This window comes from Mustela erminea, chromosome 12 (genome assembly GCF_009829155.1).
Source record: "Mustela erminea isolate mMusErm1 chromosome 12, mMusErm1.Pri, whole genome shotgun sequence".
Classification (NCBI taxonomy): domain Eukaryota; kingdom Metazoa; phylum Chordata; class Mammalia; order Carnivora; family Mustelidae; genus Mustela; species Mustela erminea.
In genome coordinates, this window is record NC_045625.1 from 90,675,302 (window position 1) to 90,699,962 (window position 24,661).

Sequence of the window (24,661 nt, forward strand, 5' to 3'; positions counted from 1 at the left end):
TAGTATTTCACTGAGGCTGTCTGCACCTGTCTTCATAAGGGACATCGGGATATAGTTATCTTTTCTTGTGATGTCCTCTCTAGCTTTGGGACCAAAGTACTACTGGGTCATAGAATGAACTGGGAGGTGTTCCCACAACCTGCCATGTTTTGAAGAGCTTATGAAGGAGTAGTACTAAAGTACTGCAGTAGTACTTTAGACCTTTGATAGAATTCATTAAAGAAGCCCTCGGGGCTGGGTTTTTAAATTTTTGTAGGAAAGTTTTGACTATTAATTGAATCTCTTTACTTGTTGTGGGTCTATTCAAATTTTCTATTTCTTCTCGGGTTTTGGTAGTTGGTGCTTTTCTAGGAATTTGCCCATCTCATCCAGGTTATCCAGTTTATTACTGTGTTAGTTTGCTATTGTTGCCAAAACAAATTACCACTAATTCATGACTTTAAACAGAAGTATATTAAATATATCATCTTATAGTTTTATAGGTCAGGCAGAACTCCTTGGGCTAAAATTAAGGTGTTGGCAGGGCCGTTCCTTTTAGGGAGCTCTGCGAAGCATCTAGCTTCTTTTCCTAGCTTCCAGAGATCTTCTGTATTTCTTGAGTCAAATTCCCCTTCCTTCATCTTCAAAGCCAAAAAAAGGTCAGGTCCTTCTCACTGGGTCTTATGTGCTCCTTTGACCATAGCCTGGAAAAATTTTCCACCTTTAAAGACATAAATGATTAGGTTTGCTCACCCGCATCATCCAGAATAATTTCTCCACTTCCAGGTCCTTACCCTTAATCACATGTGAAAATTCACTTTTGCCGTAGATGGTCACATATTCACAGATTGTGAGGATTGAGGATAGACATCTCTGGGGAGAGAGGGAGCCACTGTTCTCGCCGTAAGTGGCATATGGTATTCATACAAGTCCTTTATAATCTTTTTTATTTTTGTACTATAAGTAGTAATGTCCTCTCATTCTTTCCTGATTTAAGTAAGTTAAATCTATTCTGTTTTTCTTTGTAAGTCATTATCTACTTTGTCAAACTTTTTAAAGAACCAGTTTCAGTTTCCTTGACTTTCTCTATCGTTTTTCTATTCCCATTTCATTTCTTTCTGCTTCCAGTGTTCATCATTTTTTTAAAAAATATATATTTTTTTTATTTATTGGACAGACAGAGATCACAAGTAGGCAGAGGCAGGCAGAGAGAGAGGAGGAAGCAGGCTCCCCGCTGAGCAGAGAGCCTGATGCGGGGCTCGATCCCAGGACCCTGAGATCATGACCTGAGCTGAAGGCAGAGGCTTTAACACACTGAGCCACCCAGGCGCCCCTCATCATTTCTTTTCTTGTGCTTGACTTGGGTTTTAGTTCGTTATTCTTTTGCTAGTTTCTGAAGGCGAGCGACTTGCAGCATTTTGAATATATCATCCACTGACTGTCTGATCCCCGTGGCTTTGTGTGAGAAATCGGTTCATCTTCTTGAGGACAGCTTGCACACGATTAATTGCATCTCCTGATGGTCTGAAGGTTCTCTTTGTCTCCTGACAGTTTCATTATGATGTTTCTAAATGTGCATCTCTGAGTTTATCTTCTGTGAAGTTTTAAAATTTCTTAAATATGTTGATCAGTATGTTTTCCACCCAGTTCAGGAAGCCTTGGCCATTTTTCTTCAACTATTCCTTCTCCCCGTTTCTTTCCCTCCTCCTCTTCTTCGGGGACCGCCATTATGTAGACCGGGGACCGCCATTATGTAGACGTCGGTATGGCTGATGGTGCCCCACAGGCTTTTGGTTTCTCAAGCTCTTCTTTTATTTATTTTTTTCTATTTCTCACACTAAATAATCTCAATTGAACTGTTTTTAAGATCACTGATTCTTCCAGCCGCTCAAATGAAGTACTGGGCTGTTGTGGCCAGTTTTCATTTCACTTATTATACTCTTCGGCTTTGGAAATTTTATTTGTTTTTTTTTTTTCTCAGCATTTTAAATTCTTTATATTCTCTATTTGATGACACACTATACTCAATCTGTTACTCTTCAGACACGGTTTCCTTTAGTCCTTGAATATATTTATAATAGCTGATGTAAAGTTTACATCTGCGCTTTTGTAGGGATAGTTTTTATTGGCTATCGAACCCGTGTTAGATACACCCAGCAGAATGTTATTCAGCCACCAAAAAGAAAGAAATCTTGTTATTTGTGACACTACGGAGGGACCTTGAGGGTACCACCCTAAGGGACATACATCAGACAGAGAAAGACAAGCACCGTATGTGCTCACTCACGTGTGGAACCTAAAACATCAGGCACGACAAAACAAAAAACCAGATCTGTAGACACAGAGAAACGGGTGCGGGTGGGAGGGGGGCGATGTCTAATGTACAAACTTCACAGATAAATCCTGGGCGAATAGTATACAGCATGTTTATATTTGAAAGTTGCCAAGAGAGTAGATCTTAAAAGTTCTCATAAAAATTACTAATAAAAGTAAACTAGTGGAGAATCTTCTTGGGTTAGGATATGCCTTCAGAGACCACATGTTTCCCACTGACATTGAGAACAGGAGAGCTCCTGGGGCCACGGCTGGGGACAAAGGCTCTCCGAGAGTCCCGTGGGTCCCAGAGGTCTCTAGGGTTACAGTACCCCGTGCAGATGGACTGCAGGACATCCCGCTCCCTGTATGTGGATGCTCCCAGCCCCATCTCCCCTCCCCCAAATATCCTGCATCTCCAGGAAAGGAGAGGAAGTGAGAGCGCGCAAGGCAAACGCAGGCCTTCCTGGGCTTCATCAGTCATGCTGTGCAGGCCTTGTCCTGGCACGGAAGTGACTTCGTGTTGATGACCGTCCCCAGAACCGTGAGCGTCCGCAGCCAGGCCCTGAAGCACAGGCTGGTGGTGGCGCGGGCACCCAACAGGATCAGCCCAAGGAGACCCCCCAAACCGCAGGCACACGCTGCACGTTCCGCCTCTTGCAACGGGTCCTTGCTTCCCCCAGGAACCCTGGAATTTACTCTAAGTCTTTGCAAAGGGTGTCACCCAGCGGTGAGGGCTCCCGAAGCGCACAAATCTCTCCAAGATGCTGTTTGTCCGGCTGGACATCAGCCGTGAGAAACACACCTCAGTCACACAGCCAGAGGCAAGGAGCCAGTCCTGAGCTACGAGCTGCGGATGCGGTGATGGGACGCAGGCGGCAGAGGGAAAGACTGTGTCAGCTGCTGGCTTTCCTGCCGCCTCTGCCGCCTGCGTCTGGCGTCTGGCCGAGTCTGCCCGAGGGAGAGGCTGGCCCTCTGGCGTCGCCTTGGGCACACTCAGACACTGTCTCCCCTCTCTCTTTCTTTGCTTCTCTTCTTTCTTCCTAGCTTTCTCTTTGGCTGAGAGGGTCAGATTCAATGGTGTGTTCTTTCTTCAAACTTTCCAAACACACACAAAGGTTACAGCAAGCATGCAACAAATCCGCAAGGCTCTATCACCGGCCTTGGGCGTGACCTTGAGCCAGTTTTGTTAGTCTCTGTTTCCCACTCCTGTTCCCGCTGCACCCATGTTTTCCTGGAGAGTTTCAAAGCAAATCCCAGAATTTCAGTCTTAAATGGGGCATTTTTGTCTCTAAAAAATAAGCATTTTTAAAAACCCTATCTAAAATACATTGTCATACTTCTCTAAGTTAACAACAATCTCTCAACATCACCTAATACGTAGTTTGTTTCAAAATTTCTCAAAAAATACTTCTCTTACTGTTGTTTTGTTCAGGCAGGCTCCACTCAAGGTCGCCACGGCATGTTTGGCTGACAAGTCTCTGAACCTCTTTCAACGTGTGACATTTCTGTCCCCAGGCCAGATGTCTGGCCGGCTCCACACCCCACAGTCTAGATCTTGCCGAATTGCATCCGCCCCGTTGTCAAACATTCAGAAATAACAGAAGTAAAACCAGTGAAATCACCAAAGTAGCAATTAGTAAAAGTTTATTGTGCACACACCCAAAACCGGGAGCACCAGACCAAGCAAGGCATGAGGCTCAGGGGAGCGCGGTCGTAAAGCAACTCATATGCCAAGAAGGCAGCGACTCTGCATTCCCGCCAGGGACTTATAATGCTAGAATATTCTTGAATAAAGGGGATTGGTCAGTCATTACCTCATATCAGTTTGGGGGACAACTTAAGTTCCACTTACAATTTTCAGGGGCACCAGCAAGAAGTGACCCAGGCAACTGAGCCTCACTTGTTCTGCTAGATAAGCTAAATTGAGTTTGGCTTATATGACTAAACCGGTTCTGTCTGCTCAGGAAAACTTCATGTCTGGTTGCCATTTGTGATTGATTTTTAAAGTGTAACGAACACATTCCTTCAATCCCCAAGTTTCTATAAACTGGTGTTTGGGTCCAGAGGCTTGTTTAGACTTGGGTTTGAATTTTTCAGCATGAATATTCAGAAGCGGTGCTGGCAATGCCTCCCACACCCCTGATGTCTGGTCACCCCAGTCTCGTGGATCTGATAGTGATGGAGGCAGGGTGAGGTGTGGTCCGCCTGACCCACCCACCAGAATTCCCGGGCAGTCTCTTGGCTTTGACGTTCATTTACTGCCCACACTCATCTCTTCATTACTGGCTGCAGATGGGGGTTTTCTGTTTTGACTGTTTGTTCTGCATCGATGAGCTAGAATTTCTCTGTGTAACTGTTTACTAAACTGAAATAGAGTTTGTAGAGGCAAGTGTATTTGAAAGTTGTGTATGTGAAATATACATGATGCCTTCTCTCTAGAAATTTTCAGAGTAATTGGGAACGTACAAGGAGACCAGTAAGACATTCTTCTGTTTTACTGTCATTCCACACACGGGGCTTCATGCACCTGCTTTGTTCCAAATACAGCTGTTCGTTGTCAGCTGTGCATCAGTGCTCCGTCTTCCCCGTGGGGCTCCTTCCCCGTAGGGCTTCTCTGTGACTCCTAGACATAGCCCCTTGGTCTTGGCAATGTCCTTATTTTTGGCCACAACACCAATGTCTGAGGATCATCTGGTACTGTGCCTGCCCCAGAACAGCCATTCCTCCAAGAGCCCCGGTTCCCTTCAGTAAAAAGTTGCTTTTGGAGACAGTAGTCGGGACTGGAGGTGGGGAGTGCTGTGTGTGCTCATCAGGACCGCTTTGTCCTTGATTCTAGGTTCCTTCTTTGTGTGTGGTTTTTTCTAAAAGATCATGTTGTGAGATTATACTCATTTTTACAAAACAAATGTAGAACTGTAGTACTTTTACTTAAGTCAGATTATAAAGCTGTCCTCTTTTCCTTCAGGTTGAAAATCTTGATTCCTATGGAATTTTATGTAATCATTTATCCGATCTCCCTGTCTTTTCCTCCATGGATGGTTCGGACAACAGCATCAGTCTTAGTGTTAAAAGTAAGAACCTATGACGAAGGAATAGTTTGCCCCTGCGGTGCATGAAGAGGTATCAGCAAGAGTTTCCACCATGGGGACAAAATCAAGAGGAAGTAGTCTAAAGAGAGTTTGCCTGCTGTGAGGCGGCTCTGAGACGGGAGGTCTGAAACACGCTGTCTGAGGGATGTTCAAGGAGGAGACTCCGCAGTCGATGGCCGCGGGCATCAGGGCGGTGGAAGGAAGCGACGGACGGACCTTTTGGTGGCTGTAACCTTCAAGGGGTTTTACCCATGGTTTGTTCAAGCCTCCAGATTCTAGTGACTTCTTATAGGTCCATGGTGCCTTCCTGGGGGCTTGGACCAAGGGGCGGCATGAGGAAGTGCAGGTGAAAGGTGGTGGAGCTTTTCCAATTTCCTGTGCTTTTTTTCTGAGCTTCTAAAACTCAATGGTACTTATCTGAGAGATCATCATCCTAAGAAGCATGGCAAAAAGTCAGGCCATCTGTCCTCTTGCTTCTTAGAATCTCTCTGGAAAATGCTGTGTATTTCCCTTCCTGCTCACTGATGTCTGATCTTATGGGGATTCTGTTTCACTGTGTGCCTGGGTCTCATGTAGGGGGATGGGGACTTCATGACTCCAAACCCAGTCACCTTTAGATTGAACAACCCTCAAGTTGTTTCACAGTTAAGTTGCAAAGGATATATTTTCCTAAGTGTATTACTTCATAATGCAATGGTGAGAACCTAATTTTAAGCACAGCCTACTCCTCTGACAAGATATTAATTCAGTATTTTATTTTTTAAAAAAGGTATTACCTACTTATTTTTGAAAGTGAGAGAGCCCATGCATGAGAAGGGGGAGGGGCAGAGGGAGAGGGAACAGCAGGCTCCCCACTGAGTAGGGAGCCTGACACAGGGCTCGATCCCATGACCCCAGGATCATGACCTGAGCCCAAGGGAGACGCTTAACTGACTGAGCCACCCAGGCGTCCCAGGATGTACATTTTCAAAAAAAGGATATCTTTAGCAAACATGGGGCTGGAATCTCTGAGTTCGTTTCTCCCCCATTGTTTCTATACCCTTAAAAAATTCCCCTTTGGGGGTGCCTGGGTGGCTCAGTGGGTTAAGCCGCTGCCTTCGGCTCAGGTCATGATCTCAGGGTCCTGGGATCGAGTCCCGCATCGGGCTCTCTGCTCAGCAGGGAGCCTGCTTCCCTTCCTCTCTCTCTGCCTGCCTCTCTGCCTACTTGTGATCTCTCTCTGTCAAATAAATAAATAAAATCTTAAAAAAAAAATTATTAAAAAAAAAAAATTCCCCTTTGTATGGACATTGGGGAGGGTATGTGCTATGGTGAGTGCTGTGAAGCGTGTAAGCCTGACGATTCCCAGACCTGTACCCCTGGGGCAAATAATACATTATATGTTAATGAAAAAAAAAATTCCCCCTTTGGAGGTTGAAGCAAGAGAAGGGGTAGAGCCCGGCATCACACAGAAGCAGCAGCTGAAGCTGGGAGAGTCATACACCCGGGCTCAGGGTTGGCCCAGTGGAACTGCTCGGCACCAGGGTCACGGGTGGAGCGGGCTGTGCCTGAGCACGGCTGACTCATCGTGCGCAAGAGCCCAGAGCCAGGGCATTAACCCACGGTCTGGTCGGGAGCCACAGACCCCTAGGTCCAGGTGAAACTGCTTCTCAGGGAGACAACCATGACCCAGGACAGGGCACCCAAGAAATAAAAGTCCCACAGGAAATAAACTCACACACAAGAATTAAGAAACATATCATAAAGTTCAGCGTGATGAAACAGTCAGACAACCTGGGTCTGCTGCATACAGTTCACGGGCTGCATGGCATTCCCATCAACCACGGTCAGGATGTGGAAACCTACAGAGGAATCTAGAGCCACCTGAAAAAGATATTAAATCATCGCAGTGATAGTAGAGAACACGGCATCCATGGACAAGAACACTCAAAATAAATGGGGCGCCTGGGTGGCTCAGTGGGTTAAGCCTCTGCCTTCGGCTCAGGTCATGATCTCAAGGTCCTGGGACTGAGTCCCGCATCGGGCTCTCTGTTCGGTAGGGAGCCTGCTCCCCCTCCCCCCCGCCTGCCTGTCTGCCTGCTTGTGATCTCTCTCTCTGTCAAATAAATAAATAAATAAAATCTTTAAAAAAAGAACATTCAAAATAAAAACACGGGCAAAAGAGTTGGGGCACCTGGGTGGCTGAGTCGGTTGGGCAGCTGCCTTTGACTTGGGTCATGATCCCGGGGTCCTGGGGTTGGGCCCTCATAGGGCTCCTTGCTCAGTGGGGAGCTGCTTCTCCCTCTGTCTGCTGCTCCCCCTATATGTGCTCTTTCTGTCAAATAAATAAATAAAATCTTAAAAAACAAACAAACAACCCCCCCCAAAAAACACAGGCAAAAGAGTTGAGGAGTATGGAAAAACTCAGTCATCTTAATAACTAAAGGTCTCTGAATATGGAATAAATAGAGAATATATCCAGCAACAGAGAGATTTAGTATTAAGAAAACAAAACAAAAAACTGAGAAAATCTCCCAAAACAGAGCAGAGAAGAAGAGAAAAAATCAGAAAAAAAAAGAGAGAGAGAGAGAGAGATCTGATATATATTTAAAGAAATGTCTGAAGGAAAGAATCAAGTTGTATTAGGGATCTCCAGACAAACAGAACTAGTGGAAGACGGATGGATGGATGGATGGATGGATGGACAGACTAGACAGGCAGATCGATGCGGACATAAAGGAAATTTATCGTGGGAGTTGGTCCACACAATGATGGAGCCAGGAAGTCCCATGCCTGACTTCTGTGCTGCAAAACCAGGAGAACAGTGCTGCGAGTCGGGGTCCGAAGGCCTGAGAACCAGGGGAGCTGATGGTGTAAATCCCATGTCTGGGACGGGGTCCCAGCTCCAGCAGTGAGGCAGAGAAAACAGGCACATTCCTTCTCCTCCACCTCTTCTCCTCTTCAAGCCTTCAACAGTTTGGATGAGGCCCACCCTGGGGAGAGCAACCCCTTCCCAGAGTCCCCTGATTCGAATGTTCCTCCCGCTGCCCACTGCATCCCCACAGACACACCCAGAAACACGCCGGGTGTCAGCCAGGCTCCCCAACCCCACCCGTCACGCTGATACATGGAATCAACATCCGAAAGTGAAAGCTAAAGAGGATATAATGGAAGAAACGAAAGCTGGGATTTTCCAAGACCAAAGGTCAAGAGTCCACAGATTTAAAAATGACACCTAAGGCTAGATGAGTAATGACAGTAATAGTAAGTTCCCAACCAGATCCATCACACTCAAACTCCAAACTCCAGCAACAGAATACAGAGAAGAATCTTCGAAAGTACCTGGCGGGGAGAAAAACCACAACGAGAAGAAAGCAGATCCTTTGTCGCCTAGGGGAGAGAGAAGGGAAAATGCAAAGCAGCCCACAGAGAGGAAGGCTGAACGGCGCAGCCACTCCCACCGGCGTGTCTTAGGAAGATAAACAGTTAGCATCAACCCCAGTCCTGGGAAATTACCCAGGAGAGATGAAAACGTGTGTTCACACAAAATCTTTTACACACACCATCACAGGAGCCCTTTTTATTACCATCAAGAACCGGAAACAACCCAAACGTCCTTCAACAGGTGAACAGAAAGGACCCACAAGACAGAATGTAACTCAGCATTAGGTAAGAATGAACTTCAATCCACGTAAAGACACCAGGGAACCTCTGAGGTGTCTTGCTGGAGGAAAGAAGCCCATCTCACGAGGTCGCACACCAGACCAGCCTCTTATTCACGTATAGGACACAAAATCACAGAACTAGATTCTGTGTCCTGATTGCGCTGGTGTTTACCTGTAACAGAACTACACACCCTGAACAAGTCAAAAGGAAACTTAAAACTTAAGAAATTAAAAAACCTGATGTATCCTATGGCTGACGTGAGTTAAAATCAGTGAACAGTAACTTCCTGAATGCTGATGGCCAACGGATCCCCAAGTGTCTGGGCAGGAAGGGGTGGTTTTCTGAAAATTGTGTTTTCTTACAGATTCCACCACTGCAGAACATGCTGTAGACAAATATTTCTCACGTCCTCCAAAGCTCTCCAATACATATGGCAATCGCAGGTGATGTTTTTTAAAGTTACTATGACATGATAACAAAGGAATGCCCTTCTCGGCAACCGCCTGAGACCATCATCACCGAACACCCGACTTAGTGGAAGGGAAGTCTGCTTGGGCACACTGAAAGCTGTGGAGGCGTCTTTAAACACAGAAACCAAGGGTCTGAAAGATGAAGTCCGGGCCTGAATCACAGACGGACGCAGAGCAGACCTGCGCGCGCCTGGGGACCAGCCGTACAGGCTCAGCCCGAGGTGTTGCTGTCACGGCCGACGTGGGCAAAGCCAGAACAAACCCTGAACGAACTGGGGTGTTTACAGGACGCTGTGTCTTCTGTCTGTTTCGCCCGAGCTGAAGGCACTTCTCACCCACCCTCTCCGCGGCAGGGTGGGGCCCAGGGCCTTTCTCCCCTGGCTTCACACCTTTCCCCAGAAGGGGCTGGTCTGGAGCCAAAGCTCCCAGCCAGTCACTGAGGCTTAATCCTTCGTTCCACCCTGTCTGGGATCAGTACGTCTGTGGCGCAAAACCTCCTAACTGCCGTGTCTGTCTGGTTTAGAAAATGAGTCTGTTCCTTTCCGAGAGCCTGTTTGTTCCTGCCCATTGCGTGCTCTGCCCTGGCATCAACTCAGCTCCTTGGGGACCAGCCGTGCCCCTCCGGGAAGGGCCCCTGATGGAGCAGAGTCATTCCGAGTCCAAGGATTAGCCATGGCCCTGTGCCCTCACTCTATCTGCTAAGAGACACTCACAGAACCTGGGAGGAGGAAGCTACTTCAGGAGAAATTGTCTCTGTAGGCCGACCACCTTGTTCCCTGTCGGGTATCGCCAGGGTGGCTGGGCTGAAGACGGCTGATGTGTGCCAAGGAAAGAGGGTGGCTGGTCCACCCTAGCCAGCCTGCTCCTCAGAGGGACTGGAAGCCTGTTTCCTCATCGCATGGGTAAGAAGCTCGGGTCTGAGGAGGGGAGATGATTTGCAAGTCAAGGAGCTGCCACAGCTCAGCCCAGCACAGGACTGGCCATGGTGACCCCAGGCCTGAGGGCTGCACAGGCTCCCTCCAGGGGCAGCAGCCCTCGCCTCACTCTCAGGGCCTCCCCTGGCTTGCTCTGGGTCCTGCCCAGAGTTGAAATCATGTGGGCTTATTCCCAGTACACACACACACACACACACACACACACACATATATATACAAACACACACACACACACACACGAACACACACAGCAGCATACTGAAGCTCACAGCAGGAGGCCAGAGCTGGCAATGGCAGAGAAGGGGGAGCAGGGGCGGGCACAGTGATGAGACCGGGCCCCCTCTGAGCCAGACACAGTCGTGAACCCAAATACTCTCCCAACGGACACGGACACGCTCTGACTGATAGCAGCCAGCTGAGGCAGAGACCACTTTGCCTAGTAGCTCCTAGGACAGAGCCGAGAAGAAAGTCTGCTTCCCAGGGTCACAAATCAGGTCTCAACTAGTATCAAAAGTCTGAGATTATTCCCTGCACAGTCTCAGACCACAATGCTTGGAAACTGGAACTCAATCACAAGAAAAAATCTGGAAGAAATTCAAACACTTGGAAGCTAAAACCATCCTTCTGAAGAATGTTTGGGTCAACCAGGAAATCAAAGAAGAACTTTCTGAACAAGTTCAAGAACAATTCATGGAAACCAATGAGAACGAAAACATATTGGTCCAAAACCTATGGCATACTACAAAGGCAGTCCTTCGGGGGAAATACATAGCCTTCCAAGCCTCACCCAAAAAAATGGAAAAATCCTGAATTCACCAACTAACATCACACCTTAAAGAACCGGAGAAAAAAACAACAAATGAAGTCAAAGCTACACAGGAGAAGAGAAATAGAATCAATGAATTAGTAACCAGAAATACAGTAGAGCAGATCAATGAAACTAGAAGCTGGTTCTTTGAAAGAATTAATATGATGATAAATCACTGGCCACACTTACCTAAAAGAATACAGAAAGGACCAAAATTAATAAAATTATGAATGAAAGGAAAGAGGTCATGACTAACACCAAGAAAATAGAAACACTCATCAGAAATTATTATCAACAGTAGTACGCCAATAAGTTAAGCAACCTGGAAAAAATGGGTGCCTTCCTGGAAACTGAAACAGGAAGAAACTGACAACCTGAATAGACCAATACCCAGTAACGAGACCGAAGCAGTGATCTAAAACCTCCCAGAAAACAAGAGTCTAGGGACGCCTGGGTGGCTCAGTTGGTTAAGCAGCTGCCTTCGGCTCAGGTCATGATCCCAGGGTCCTAGGATCGAGTCCCGCATCAGGCTCCTTGCTCGGCAGGGAGCCTGCTTCTCCCTCTGCCTCTGCCTGCCTCTCTGTTTGCCTGTGCTCACTCGCTCTCTCTCCCTCTGTCTCTGACAAATAAATAAAAAATCTTTAAAAAAAAAAAAAAGAAAAAAGAAAGAAAACAAGAGTCTAGGGCCCGATGGAGTCCCTGGGGAATTCTACCAAACAGTCAGAGAGGAAATAATACCTCTTCTCCTGAAGATATTTCCAAAAACAGAAACAGAAGGAAAGCTTCCAGACTCTTTCTATGAGGCCAGCATTTCTTTGATCCCCAAACCAGGGAGAGACCCCATCAAAAAGGAGAATTTCAGACCAATATCCCTGATGAATATGGATGCCAAGATTCTCAATAAGATCCTAGCTAGCAGGATCCAACAGTACATGAAAAGGATTATCCATAATGACCAGGTGGGTTTTATCCCTGGGATGCAAGGGTGGTTCAACATTCGCAAGTCAATGTGATGGAACACAGGAATAAGAGGAGAGAAAAGAACCATATGGTCCTCTCAATTGATGCGGAAAAAGCATTTGACAAAATACAGCATCCGTTCCTGATTAAAACTCTTCAGAGTGTAGGGATAGAGGTAACATTCCTCAATTTCATAAAAACCGTCTATGAGAAGCCCACAGGGAATATCATTCTCAATGGGGGAAAACTGGGAGCCTTTCCCATAAGATCAAGAACATGACAAGGATGCCCACTCTCGCCACTATTGTTCAACATAGTACTAGAAGTCCTAGCAACAGCAACCAGACAACAAAAAAGAAATAAAATGTATTCAAATTGGCAAAGAAGTCAAACTCTCTCTCTTTGCAGATGACATGGTAATTTATGTGGAAAAGCCAAAAGACTCCACCCCGAAACTACTAGAACTCATACAGCAATTCAGTAATGTGGCAGGATACAAAATCAATGCACAGAAATCAGTTGCTTTCTTAAACACTAACACCGTAACTGTAAAAAGAAAAATTAGGGAATTGATTCTATTTACAATAGCACCAAAAACCATAAGATATCTTGGAATAAACCTAACCAAACAGGTGAAGGATCTATACTCTAGAAACTGCTGAACACTCATGAAAGAAACTGAAGAAGACAAAAAGATGGAAAAACATTCCATGCTCATGGACCGGAAGAATAAATATTGTTAAAATGTCTATACTGCCCAGAACAATCTATATTTTCAACGCCATCCTAATCAAAATACCAATGGCATTTTCCAAAATGCTGGGACAAACAATCCTAAAATTTGTATGGAACCAGAAAAGACCCTAAATCACCAAGGAAATGTTGAAAAAGAAAAACAAAGCTGGAGGCATCACATTGCCTGATTTCAAGCTATATCACAAAACTGTGATCGGGACTCCTGGGTGGCTCAGTGGGTTAAGCCTCTGCCTTTGGCTCAGGTCCTGATCTCAGGGTCCTGGGATCGAGCCCCGCATCAGGCTCTCTGCTCAGCAGGGAGCCTGCCTCCCCCCCCCCCCCGCTCTCTCTGCCTGCCTCTCTGCCTACTTGTGATCTCTCTGTCAAATAAATAAATAAAATCTTAAAAAAACAAAAACAAAAAACCAAGCTGTGATCACCAAGACAGCATGGTATTGACACAAAAACAGACACATAGACCAATGGAACAGAATAGAGAACCCAGATAAGGACCCTCAACTCAATGGTCAAATAATCTTTGACAAAGCAGGGAAAAATATCCAGCAGAAAAAAGACAGTCTCTTCAATAAATGGTGCTGAGAAAATTGGACAGCTATGTGTAGAAGAATGAAACTCAACCATTCACTTACACCACACACAAAGATAAACTCTAAATGGATGAAAGACCTCAACGTGAGACAGGAATCCACCAAAATCCTTGAGGAGAACATAGGCAGTCATCTCTTTGACATCGGCCACAGCAACTTCTTTCAAGACATGTCTCCAAAGGCAAGGGGGAAAAAAGGGAAAATGAACTTCTGGGACTTCATCAAGATCAAAAGCTTCTGCACAGCAAAGGAAACAGTCAACAAAACAAAGAGGCAACCCACGGGATGGGAGAAGATATTCACAAATGACAGTACAGACAAAGGGCTGATATCCAAGATCTATAAAGAACTTCTCAGACTCAACACCCAAAAAACAAATAATGAAGTAAAAAAATGGGCAGAAGATATGAACAGATAGTTTGCCAAAGAAGACATACAAATGGCCAACAGACACATGAAAAAAAAGTTTATCATCATTAGTCATCAGAGAGATTCAAATCAAAACCACATTGAGATACCACCTTACACCAGCTAGAATGGCAACAACTGACAAGGCAAGAAACAATAAATGTTGGAGAGGATGTGGAGAAAGGGGAACCCTCTTACACTGTTGGTGGGAATGCGAGGTAGTACAGCTACTTTGGGAAACAGTGTGGAGGTTCCTCAAAAAGTTAAAACTAGAACCACCCTAGGACCCAGCAATCACACTACTGCATATTTACCCCAAAGATACAGATGTCGTGAAAAGAAGGGCGATATGCACCCCAGTGTTCATAGCAGCAATGGCCACAATAGCCAAACTGTGGAAAGAACCAAGATGCCCTTCAACAGACAAATGGATGTGGCCCATATACACAATGGAATATCATCACTCAGCCATCAGAAAGGATGAGTACCCAACTTTTGCCTCAACATGCATGGAGATTATGCTGAGTGAAGTAGGTCAAGCAGAGAGAGTCAATTATCCTATGGTTTCACTTACTTGTGGAGCATAAGGAATAACATGGAGGACATTTGGAGAAGGAAGGGGAAAGTGAAGGGAGGGAATTCGAGGGTGAGACGAACCATGAGAAACTATGGACTCCAGGAAATAAACTGAGTGTTTTAGAGGGGAGAGGGGTGAGGGGATGGGTTGGCCCAGTGATGGGTACTAAGGAGGGCACCTATTGCATGGAGCACTGGGTGTTACACGTAAACAATGAATCATGAAATAATAATAATAATAATAAGATAGTCTGCTTCCTCCAAGTTGTTCTCTTCTGAGGCTGTTTCCCCGAGGCCCTGGCTGGGACGTTGTCCGAGCACAGACCATGCCGACAGATGGAAGGCCGCAGCTCTGTGAGGTGCTGGAAGTGGGCTCTGTGTGGGGACAGAGTGCACCCAGAGGGGCTCGCGTGAGGTGGGACTCAGGCAGCCGTCCATAGAGGCCTGTCAGGCACAGTCCCTGGTCCCCCCTCCACCCCACAGGGTGACAGCCACAGCCTGTTAATGAGGATTTCAGCCAGAGAGGAGTGCACTACAGCCTGCAACCCACGCGACCACAGGGTGTGTCTGACAAAACCTGTGCTCTCGTAACCAGGGTGCCCAGGAAAGGTCACAGATTTCATTAATCACGACCCATGCAAACAACCAGTTTGGTTTCTCTTTTGCCTTTTGTGTGTTTGTAGTGAGTAGACGCGAGATGAGGTCCCTGGACCACACTGCACTGAAATGGGCCACTGGATCCATGAGGGAGAGAATGTCCACATGGTACGTGGCCCCCAGCCTGGGAGCACACAGACTGTGCTACTGTCGCCCCTTACAAGCACAGGACCCCTGTCAGCCGAGCTGGGAATAGGGGAATCACGGGAGCATGTGGGACACTCCACAGAAGCCCGGGGAACTGGGAGCAGAAACGTCGTGGGAGTCAGGGCAGGAACCACGTGCTTCTGGACCAGGTGGACAACCCTCTTCCTCTGTTTGCACTAGTCCCCTGGGCGCAGAATCCCAGGGGTGGGTCAGACTGGTCCCTGTCATGGCCCATGCCTACCGCTGATCATTCTGCTGCAAGGACCCAATGGCTTCTCATGCGGGAGAGCACAGCATTGAGATGTGCAGCCGCACCAGGACATACCCCGAGGAGGAGAGGAATCCCCCAAGGGAAGCCCGGATCCAGGACACTGAGCAGGATCAGGGCATTCCCGACAAACCAAACCAGACTAGCCCTGTCCACGATGCCATCAGTACGGCAGTCGACAGAGCTGCCAGACCCTCTGGCGATATCTGTACCACCAACCTCAGGCCCGCCGCCCTCAGACCATCCCTCGGAGGATGCCTACACCAACCTGGGGCTCTCTGGCCTCAGACCGTCCTTCAGAGGATGTCTAGACTAACCTGGGGCTCTCCACCCTCAAGCCTGTGACTCCATTCGCTTACACTGTCTGGTCTCAGACCTGCAGAAGGTCTTAGGGATTTCTAGTCCCAGCTCTGTGTGGGTCCCCAGTCAGGAAGGGGTGGCCAGACTGCGGGGACCCTGAGGCAGAAGGAGCAAGAGAGGCATGAGGAACAAACCCTCTGATTCAGGCACTGGAAGAACCCCTGGGACTGCGGCCTGGAGACCAGAAGGGAATGGGGGCCCCTCAGAAGGGAAGCTCGTGGTCCAGAAAGGATGGGGTTCAGGGAAGACAGGGTGACAGTGAACAGGGAAATGGGGGCTAGTTCTGGAGAAAGCCTGAGGGGGTGGCTGTAAGCGCAGGGGTGTGCAGACCAGGGGCTGTGCTCAAGGGCACAGGTGCTAACTGGGGGCGCCCGCGGGGGACTCGTGGGCTGGAGAGCGGTCGCGCGGCCGATTCTGGCAGACATTTCTACACAGAAAATGTTATCCCGCAGTCCTCACAGAGCTTCCACTGCTTGTCTGCTTCCTCCTTCTCGCTCTCAACGTTTAACACGCCTCCTTTTTCCTGCGGGTTTTGCAGATTAAGACCTAAATTAAAGCTGCAGCCAAGGAACACGGGGCCACTTAGCACTTAACTGGACAGATTCCAAGTTTCGTAAACGTGCGAAGTGTTGGAAGGAAAGACCTGAATGGAGAAGAAAGGAGAAAATCAATCAGAGGGAAGAAGAAATATTTTGAAGGAAATGGGGGACGTCCGTGTATTCTGAAGCTAAAATATCAGCAATAATTGGAGTAAAGAATAGTATTCTTTAAAAAGTCTTTATTTTGTGGAGATTTAGGGTTAGACTCACAGCAGAAAGCACGGAGGTCTCCCCCGCACCCCAGTCCGCTCCCACCCCCACCCCCACCATCGCCAGCAGATGGTGCGTTTGTCACACTGGACAGACCCGCACGGACGCATCCCATCACCCAGGTCCAGGGCGCGCGTCAGGGTCACGCACGGTGGCCTACGCTCCGTGTGTCTGGACAAGCGCGTCATGACGCGTATCCACCATTCTAGTGTCCTAGTAGTTTCACTCCCCAAAATCCTCTGTGCTCACCCCTGGAAAGGACCCTGGCCTCTCCCTGCCCAGTCTCTGATCTCTTTACTGTCGCCATAGTTTTGCCTTTTCCAGCGTGTCTTACAGCTAAAGCCATGCAGAACACGTCCTTTTCAGACTCTTTCACTTAGTGACATGCAGTAAAGCGTCCTTATGTCTTCTCACAGCTCGAGAGCTCATTTCTTCAGAGTGCTGAGTGACAGTCCCTTGTCTGGAGGCACCACGGTTCATTCACCCTTCCACCTGCTGAGGAGGACTCGGTCGCGTCCAAACCTTGGCAATTATGAACAAAGCTGCTATTGACACTCATATGCAGGCTTCTGTGTGGATATAAATTTTCAGCTCTGTTGACTAACTACCAAGGAGTATGACTGCCGGATCCTATGGTAAGTGGATGCTTAGTTTTGTAAGAAACAGACTCTCTTCCAGCGCGGCGGCACCGGCCTGCATGCCCACCATCAGCGACGGCGAGCTCCTGGGGCTCCACGTGCTGTCCCGGGTTCGGTGTTGTCAGTGTCCGCACCTGCCCATTCTGACAGGTGTGAAGAGCTGGCCTATTTTTAGCAATAAGATCACAACATTGCAAGTGTGGGCACGATAGTAATTATTTTAACCTCTAATGCATCTTTATGATTAAATATCCAGAAATACCTAGTTGAGTGGGAAGGACGTCATTATGAAACCAAGAGTGACTTGTGCAGATTTGAGAGAGAAAATCATCCACCATACAGCAATCAGCACTCTTATCACATGGAAATGAAACATTACCAAAAAAGATGTTATCTTTGTTTAAAAAACTCAAAATGCAATTTTAAGTATCTTCTTGGTGCCAACTTCCCTTTAATACATCATGCATCACCACACCCCATAAAGTGAGAGGTTAAAAAAAAAAAAATCAGATATAAACTGATAAGAACAGATGCTGCATTTGACCTTAGCCAAAAGGCCAAGAAGTGACAGCTCATACAATTTAGAGTAAGGCTTGGGGTGCCTGCATGGCTCAGTGGGTTAAAGCCTCTGCCTTCGGCTCAGGTCATGATCTCAGGGTCCTGGGATCGAGCCCCGCATCGGGCTCTCTGCTTAGCGGGGAGCCTGCTTCCTCCTCTCTCTCTGCCTGCCTCTCTGCCTACTTGTGGTCTCTGTCTGTCAAATAAATAAATAAAATCTTAAAAAAAACACAATTTAGAGTAAGGCTTTTCAGTGATGTTAGGGAGTTAGAAATATAGGAAAACAGGATATTATGATAAACTCACCAGAGATTCCTTTGATTCAGTCAGGAGAAAGCACCAGTGATTCCAGGACCAACGGAAGAAGTCTTCTCTGATCCATTTATGAGGACAAGATGGGGTTCAATTTGGAAAAGAGGCTCTGGTGGGAAGCCCTGGCAACCCTCTGGGCCCCAGCTTCTTCCTCTGGAACAAAAAAGAGGTGACTAAAGTTGATACGATAGTCATTAACTTCTCTTTCTTGTTAGATAAATATTTAATAACTTATTATTTAAAACCAGGTATGACATTATTAAAGTACTTGAGACAAAGAGAAATGGTCAGTCATGCCTCAAGGCCCGCTAAAGGACACAGTAGGGCTGGCCGTGGGGAAGGAGGATGCAGTAGCCCTGAGGCCACTCCCATACTGTGTGGCCAGAGGAGGGAAACTAGAGGTCCCTCAAGACACCCCATCGGGCTCCTGGTGTGATCGCTCCAGGCTTCGGGCTTGCTTCTTAGCCTAGAGTCCCTGCCATTTGGAAAGTCCCTAAAACATAAATATTCTGGTATCTTGACATGGTTATTTCAGAGATAGTCTGGATGCTAACAATTTTTTTAAATTGTTTTGTGTTTTTGTTTTTTTTTTTAAACATAATCAGAACTCTGTCTTAGTTTGCCAATCACTTTGGAAAAGTTGTGGCAAATTTGGTACTTTTCTTACAAAATCATGCAAGCTTTGTGAAAACCTTCCTTCCATCATGATCTGCTTAGAGGGTACTGGGAGAACACATCAATACAAGCAATGTTAAAAAAAAATTAAATGAATCATATTACTGTCCTCCATAACCCCAACCCCCATTAACAATAATTGGAATTGTTCCGAAATGTTTCTACTCCTACATGATGATGAAATTTTGAAGAAGTAATTTTATGGCACTTAAACGTGATCAATAAATTCTGGTCAATATCTTTGAAGGCGAGTTTGCCCAATATGGCGGCCATGTCATGGGACACCAAATGTCACTGGATCAGTGGGGGCTGCATCCACCTCATCTTTGTGACAACAATTGATTCCTCAGTGAAGTAAATCAAGGCAAAATCACTTGTCAAGGACACATAGAGGGGGTTTTTTGTTTATGTTTTTATCCAGTCGTTTTCTGATCCTGAAGCTTCAATTTCTGAAGACATGAATTTTGTCTATTAAAAACACCCATAAATTTTAGATCTAGCTTAAGGTAAAAGTTCTTACATTACAGCATGTAACTGGGTCTAATCTATTTCATTACTTTCTTCACTTAAGGGAAAAGCCAGAGGATTTATGAGATCTACCAAGAGATTAACCAGATACCCCCTCTTCAGTCTCTGATGTGTACAATAGAGATCTGTAACTCCCATCTGGTTACAATAAGAATAAAAATTTAAAAGCTGAGATTTTACCATTACTTTAAAGAATCAAATTTTTTATTTGAAATAAGAAAACTGAAAGCCAATTTAGGGAGGAAGTCTAATGTCCCCTGGAGCAAATGTGGGTTTCTTTCAGTTTGGGAATAATAATAAACTGTGGTATCTGAAAGACAAAATGCTTTCTTCTTTCAGAAAGAACATGACCGTGACCATGACGGAGTGCCTCTCAGCTCAGGCCTGCCGTCCTGCCCTGGCACCTGGAAGTTATATCTCACACAGCCACCACTGGTTTTCTTTAAGCTTCAATTCTGAAACAGGCTTGGAAGTCTACACATGAACACAATACATTCTGCTTGCTTAAGAGAAATTCCCATGATCACAGGATAATGTTTCTGGATGAGGCTGTGTCCTTGGCCAGCTTCCCATTTCATAGACTTCCTTATGCTGAGATGCTTAGTCCAGGCTCATTAACTACTTTATTCATCCTGGAGTACAAGTGACCAAAACTAGTTTAAATTATTACCTCTCTCAAGGAGGTTCACAAACTGACGAGGGGGAAATCATTTGTTCTTTAAAAGTATTTGAGAACCTATCATAAATATTAGACTGGGCCAGTTTTAAAAATCTGTATACTGCAGAACACAAGTTCTGTGAGATGATATGCAAAATATTAGAAGAAAATTAAAATTTTTTTGCATGGTCAAACAATGAGACAGGTTACAAGGAGAGTAAAAGAGTTTTTATCTCAGAACCTCTCAGACTCCTCCTTCACCTGTCCTCCAACCTGACCTCCTCAGTCTCAGCCATCAGGTATGCAGAGTGGGAATGTCACTGTTCAACTAAAGACCAGAAGATGAAAATCTAATGGCCCAAAATCACCAATATTATCACAGTTTCCCACATCCATGTGGTAGCAGTCCTGTAATAAAAATCGTAACAATGGAGGGTAAAAATAATGAATTAAAAAGAAAATGACATAGGTCTTCAGACTGAAACAGCTATACCCTTAGCCACCTCGCCATGAGATTTCCAAATACCAAGACTCAGGGGTGGTGTGCAGAGCTCTCCTTAGTCAGGAGACATTGCACAAAGGCTTTAAGGAAAAGAGAGAGCACACTGGGAGGACATTTGGGAACAGAGCACTCCAGGCGTGGGACCAGCTATGGTGTAGCCCCATGTGGGACACCACTTGGCACATTTGAGGAAGTATGAAAATTGTCCAAGTATAATGAAGTAATATTTCAAATCAGCACAGAGAGAATGAACAATCCAATAAGTGGTTTTGGAACAAACAAATATCTCTTTGGAAAATATATATAATCTTATATTCCTAGGGCACACCACACACACACACACACACACACACACAAATATAAATTCTGGATAAATTAGCAAACTAAATGTAGTGACTCTCAGTTAAAGATAGTAAATCAAGCACCTCCGTTTACGCTTGTCCTTTCCAGCAACCTCAGTAAAAACATGTGAAGGGATTTTTGAAGACACAAAACTACAAAGAGAAGAGAAAAAGACACAACAACACATTTGCAGATGCTAGAAAGCAGCGTTGAGTAGAAACTGACTTAGCAGAACATGGAAAGCCAAATCATAAGAGAGCAGTGGGGAAGTCCAAGAGAAAAGACAGTGCAAAATCCCCAAAGTCTCAGAAATTGGGAAGATCCTGGCCCTTGGAAGGAAAGGAAAGTGGGCTAGGAATTAGAAGATGGTTTAAAATCTGTTTAAGAAGCAGGGGACGCTCATCCTATCCATTGTTCCTCATAGGGGGGACTCCTCCTCACCCTGTCTAATGGAAAGCTGGAGATTTGCTCTATGGAGAGGCCAAGCAAAACATGTCCACGTAGGGGGACCGCCAACTGGCTGACTTGGGACTCTTGCTCTTCTTCCCCAATGTGGCCCCAGGACTCAGTCTCCAGGAACAAGTCTGGAAGTGTGTCTTTGGTGAATCTGAACCAAGCCAAGAGAAAGGGTCTCAATACATTAGAAATAGGGACTTTCCCACCCCAGATAGCTCATCCCCCATCTTAGCACAGTGAAACCCACTGGATTCACACATCAGCAGACAGCTAAGAGTCACAGACACTGAAACAAGCCCACTAGGTGACTGACAGGGGTGGGAGCAGACAGGAAGGGGCACCTGGAAGGTGCAGAGGTTACACAGGGGAAGAAAACTAAAAAAAAGCCATTAGTGTCCTCAGAGGGTAAGAGGAAATATTATGCTTTAGGGGAAAGCACTAGCCAAAGAATAGCTGGAGAACCATAAATTTAAAATAGGATATCAGAAAAGTCACACTGGATGGATGTATTTGACAATGCTAACATTAAGGACGTGTGTTCACGAAAGCACATCATCACAGGATCAAAAGGCAAGCCACAGAATAGCAGAAAATATTTTAAATCTTATCCCCAAAGAAATACTTGTATCCAGAACATATAGAGAACATCTATAAATAAGAAAAAAAAAATTTTAAAACAATAAAAAATTGGGCAAAGGTCTGGACAGTCACTTTATAAAAGAGAATATTCAAATGGGTACAAAAAGGAATGCAAGTCCAGGAAGAAACCACTTAAGACCACCATGATATACTACCTATCAGAGCAGCTACAGTGAGAAACAAACATACTCACATCCCAAGTATTGGTGGGAATGTAAAGCAATCAGAATGCTCACACACTGATGCAGGAGTGTCAGTTGCTAAAACTGCTTTGGAAAACCAACTGGCAACATCTACTAATGTTGAATATACTCAATAATTCTACTCCTAGGCATATACTCAACTGAAATACACACATATGTTTACTAAAAGACACCAGCCAAGAATGATCACATTTATCTATCAACAGCAGAATGGACAAATAAACTGTGATATATTCATACAATAAAATACCATACAGAAATGAGAATGTACACAAGATAAATGAATTTCATAAACATAACGTTGAGTGAAAAAAGCCAGAAACAAAGAAATATAATTCTGTGTGATTCCATGTGTATGAAGTTTAAAACCAGGTAAAGATAATTCATAATGTTAGAAAAAGGGACAGTTGTTTCCCAAAGGAACGGTAGTGCCTGAGGAAGGCACAGTGACGACATCTGGTAATGTTCTCTTCTAGACCTGAGTGTTGGCTACATGAGTGTTTTCACTTTGTGAAAATTCACACAGCTGAGCACTTTTGATCTGTGCCTTTTGTTATGTTTAATATAAAGTTACTTTATAAAAACATCCTAGAAAGGTGGAAGATGAAGATATGGCACACTCTCAGGAAGTACAAAACAATGACCATGATTGAAAGTGGGGAGAAAGATAAAAAACAAACAAAAAGAACCTACGGGACCAACTTCAGAAGGGCCAATTTCAAATAAAATTCACTGAGTCAGTGAATTGAGAAATGGTGGTGGGAGTAAGAATTAAATATTTTAAGAAAATAATCTTATAACTGAAGATTTGAGTTGCCAAATTGAAAAGATACACCCAAGTTTGGGTCACATTAAATGATAATAATCCCCCATCAAAGCACATCATTACTGATTTCTAGAACCCTGGGAACAAAAAGATGATTTTATAAGTTTCCATAGAGAAAAAGTAGGTCAAATACAAAGAATGGGAGTCAGACTAGCTTTGAAATTCTGAACAGCAACAGTGGAAGCTAAAAGACAATGGAGGAATGTCTTCGATACTCAGATGTTCAGGTATTCAGATTCAATGCCATTTTACTTTTTTTTTTTTAAAGATTTTATTTATTTATTTGACAGAAAGAGAGATCACAAGTAGACAGAGAGGCAGGCAGAGAGAGAGGAGGAAGCAGGCTCCCCGCTGAGCAGAGAGCCCGATGCAGGGCTCGATCCCAGGACCCTGATACCATGACCTGAGCCGAAAGCAGAGGCTTTAACCCACTGAGCCACCCAGGCGCCCTGCCATCTTACTTTTTTATACCCAGCTGAAGTATCAAATATGGAGATGGTTAAAGACATCTTCAGATGTAAGGGGCTCAAAAATTTTACTTCTCATTCCCTGTCTCAGGAAGCTGAGAGGATGTTCTTGGTCAAAATGGGGAAATAAAACTAGAGAGAATGTGATCTAACATTGTGGAAACAGTAGGCTCCTAATAAGAGGGCGCTGAACAGAACCCCAGGATGATACAGACAGAAGACGCAGGATACCAGCTGGAAGCACATCCGCAGGATACCCAGCCCAATAAGAGGTCAGAGCTCAGGACGTATATTCAGGAGGATGATATTGTGCTGATGTATTTGAACACACCAAGAGCAGCTCTTCACAAATGGAGTAGAACTTGGAACTAAAAGCGGTAAATATATTTTTAAAATAAACAATCAGAGACTGTTGGTAATTCAGAAAAAAAACACAAGGTTGTTAGGGTTTACAGGGTAGTGGTCGAGAGTGCAGAATATAGATCCAGAATGTTTGGGGTTCAAATTCTTCCATATAAAGGCTAACTTACCTTGAGCAAGTCACTTGGCATCCCTGTGTAAAGTCAGGGTGGTTATAACAGTCTTGGAAGAGATTTGTGAAAACATCCTCAGAAGTATGCCCAGCCCAGAGAAAGCACTGCGTTGAGTGGTAACGACCACCATTGTTACCACCAGCACCACCGTAATCATCGTGGTAAAGCTGGTAGCTCAGTTGGGAAGGGTGTGACAGGAATAGAAGCACTGAACGCTGAGATTTTTTTAAAGCTTCTGCTCAACCAGATTGGAAGAAAGAGAGGACAGACATGGTGGTGGGGTCAGTGAAGGGGAAGAAGAAAACCATCATCTCCCACTTGGGGAGGTCTTAGATACTTCTTAAAACTAAAAAATAGGGCGCCTGGGTGGCTCAGTGGGTTAAGCATCTGCCTTCAGCTCAGGTCATGATCTCAGGGTCCTGGGATCGAGCCCCGCATCGGGCTCTCTGCTCAGCAGGGAGCCTGCTTCCCCCTCTCTCTCTGCCTGCCTCTCTGCCTACTTGTGATGTCTCTCTGTCAAATAAATAAATAAAATCTTAAAAAAAAAAAAACTA

General features: G+C 45.4%; 1 long non-coding RNA gene and 1 pseudogene across 3 annotated transcripts in view; both read right to left on the reverse strand.

Annotated features, from left to right (window-relative positions):
• Positions 1-24,661, reverse strand: part of LOC116570782 — an 88,448-nt gene that overhangs the window by 51,199 nt on the left and 12,588 nt on the right. For 2 of the 3 annotated variants that reach the window (XR_004277560.1, XR_004277559.1), the window contains exon 2: positions 18,273-18,431. This is a non-coding gene — a long non-coding RNA (uncharacterized LOC116570782). Of the gene's footprint in view, positions 1-3,703; positions 3,864-18,272; positions 18,432-24,661 lie in introns of those variants that run through there. The other variant, XR_004277561.1, reaches the window with a different exon arrangement.
• On the reverse strand, positions 17,804-17,977 carry LOC116571270 (annotated as a pseudogene).